Below are 2882 nucleotides of genomic sequence, written 5' to 3'. Positions count from 1 at the left end.
GGTTAAATGTCCTTGCTCCCTATTGCAAGTATACATAATGCATCCTGTTGTAAGTCATTGCTCGACGTTGCAAGTACTTGCTGGATGTTACAAGTCATTGCTAGCGGTTGCAAATCATTGCTAGCTTTTGTATGTTCTTGCGACCGGTTACAATTCCTTGCGGCTTGTTGTTTCAAGTTCTTATTCACCATTGCAAGTTTTAGCACCAAGTTAAATGCCCTTGCTCCCTGTGGCAAGTCTAGAATGCATTCTGTTGCAAGTCCTTGCTCGCCCATGCAATTATTAGTTTAATAACAAATGATTACTGATAGGTTTTTTCCAGAAGTTCATGGTTTTAAAATAATTTTAATCATGGTAGTAAAAAGGAAACAATACGTACAATTTGTACAGTTAAAAAAATAAAATGTAATTTAATAATTTTTTTAAAAAAATATACCTAGCTTTAATTTTGCCAATTTTGGGTTAAGAATACAAGTAGATGGATCAAAATTACTTGGAAAAAATCGATCAACCCAAAAATAATATTCAAAACAGGGGTTACCATTAAAAAAAAATGAAGTTGTATTGCGTATGCGCAAAATACATGAGTTAAAAAAATTTTAACCTATACGAATTTATGATCTATTCGTCTAGTTGAATGTCCTACAAACATAATTGAAAAATATTTACAGGGTAATGAGTGATAAAGTGTTCCCTGTTTTCGTGAACACATTGTATATAAATGAATGTTTGTGAGTAGATTAGACCTCTGGAAAGAAGATAAACTAATTTAAAAAGGGTTAAAATTGTTTTTTTTTTATTCATAGGATTTTAGTACGGTTAGGTTAGGATTTTGTATTAATTGATTATATTAATCCACCATCAATGAAATGACACCGTGCAATCAATGCATCTCATAGAAGCAAAAATATATTGAACATTTTGCCTTATGAGGTGTTAATACATATTCATAGAATTATCACTATTTAGCACCTTAGCTTTTTAGTGTACTAATTATCTATTGCTGTGATTTTAAAATTTTTGTATGTACAATGCACATTAAAATAGATTTCTTAACATTGTTTTTATTTAAAATGTTCTCTAATAAATCAAATCGACCTTTACCTGTTTCAGCAACAGTTCACTGAAAGTAAATTTTATGCAATATCTATATTGGGTCGTCTAAATCGAGAATACATTGCATTTTCAATAACTCGAAGTCTGCTCGTGGTTTCATTTGTTTCTAGGGATGACATTACCACAGACAATGCATCATTAGCCAATATAAATGTAATTACAATTTAAAAATGATCTTCATACATATCATACAACTTTTTTTTGTTTTGTTTTTAGATTCTTTCAATATTCCTAGAGCTGGTGCTAATATGGATGTATCATTTGATGATCAATTTAAAAGCGAAATGCTTCTTCTCAAGGAAAACATTTAAAGACTGTTGAAAATTAATAGAAGTTTGCAAGTACACAATAACAGACTAATATGCAAGTCCCTAATTTCCATATAAAGTACATTATTTTTTGGATGCTTTAATAATAAGATAATCATATAATATTATAATATCATAATATATGTTACAAGTGGTATTTAATTTGTTAAATGTAACAAACGTACAGCTTTTTTTGCTAACTTTTTTTAGTTGTCTAATTTATTTTTAGTTTATATTATTCATACATTGTACAAATCCATAGTGGTAATTTTGAAATACAAAATATTATATGTTTTCATGATATTTGCTTTTTTATTTTACATGTCAAATTTTTATCATACCTAGAATAATGTATGATCATTACAAAAAAAATACACTAATACAAGAAGTCCTAAATCCTAATTATATCTAACATGCTTTAATATTTTCTGTACTGTGTATTTATAATGTTAAACCTTGATCTTGTGTTTTAAATTATATATTTTTAGAAAGCAAAGGTTAATGGTTGTCGGAAACTAAAGTTACGTTGGTTCGACATACAGTATTAATTTATTTAAGGTTTTTTCTTTTTAAATTCTTAAAATAGTGTTATCTTCTTTAAAATTACCTTCAACGTTTAGTGTCATGGTAAGACAGCTGAATACCAACTAATTTTTGCAAAAATTGATTTTACTCTTAAGATTACTCAAATACTATAAAAAAACAATTTTACATTAATGCATTTAAAACTATCTATGATGGGTTGATGAGAGAGAAAAATAATATTACTCTGACATCCTCTTAATAATGTTATTTCAACATGTCCTTGAATTTAAACTATATATGTGATATTCCTTATAAGTTATAATGTATTTATATTATTTGTTCACAGTATTAACATGTATCTATCAAGATGTGATGAATAAAATTCAAGACGGCAGCCAAATTGGCTGTAATACTCTCACTCTGAAAAGTGATATTTTCTTTTACCTCCAATTATGTTTAAGCCAAATTAATGCTAGACTTAGTTTATTAGGAACATATTTGAGACAATGTAATAATTATTTTGATGTTATTTTAAAGTTATGTGAATAACAAAATATTTTTAATTAAAAAACATTATAAATTTGGATTATGAGTTATGTCAATAAAATGTATGTGCAAAAATGGATAAGTCAGAAAAAGTTAAGTTTTTGTTATTTTATTGTGATTTTTTAACATAACTATTTTGAATATTCAAATATAGAAATATAGTATTAACATAAGTTAAATAATAAGTATGTTTTTTCTCAGTAAATTTTCAAAGTTTCAAATTCATTTTACCAAAAGTTGCGATTTTACACTTATCCCCCTTTGCTCGAACACCACAGAATTATACTGATCCTATAGCAATTCTATACCAAGGACAACCGTTTTTATGTGCTAACTTAGTTCAATTTAAATGCCAATTAGCCACAGCCTTGGCACATTTAGCTGTGG

Source organism: Acyrthosiphon pisum, chromosome X, assembly GCF_005508785.2.
Source record: "Acyrthosiphon pisum isolate AL4f chromosome X, pea_aphid_22Mar2018_4r6ur, whole genome shotgun sequence".
Lineage (NCBI taxonomy): Eukaryota > Metazoa > Arthropoda > Insecta > Hemiptera > Aphididae > Acyrthosiphon > Acyrthosiphon pisum.
Note: the sequence above shows the minus strand (reverse complement) of the source record.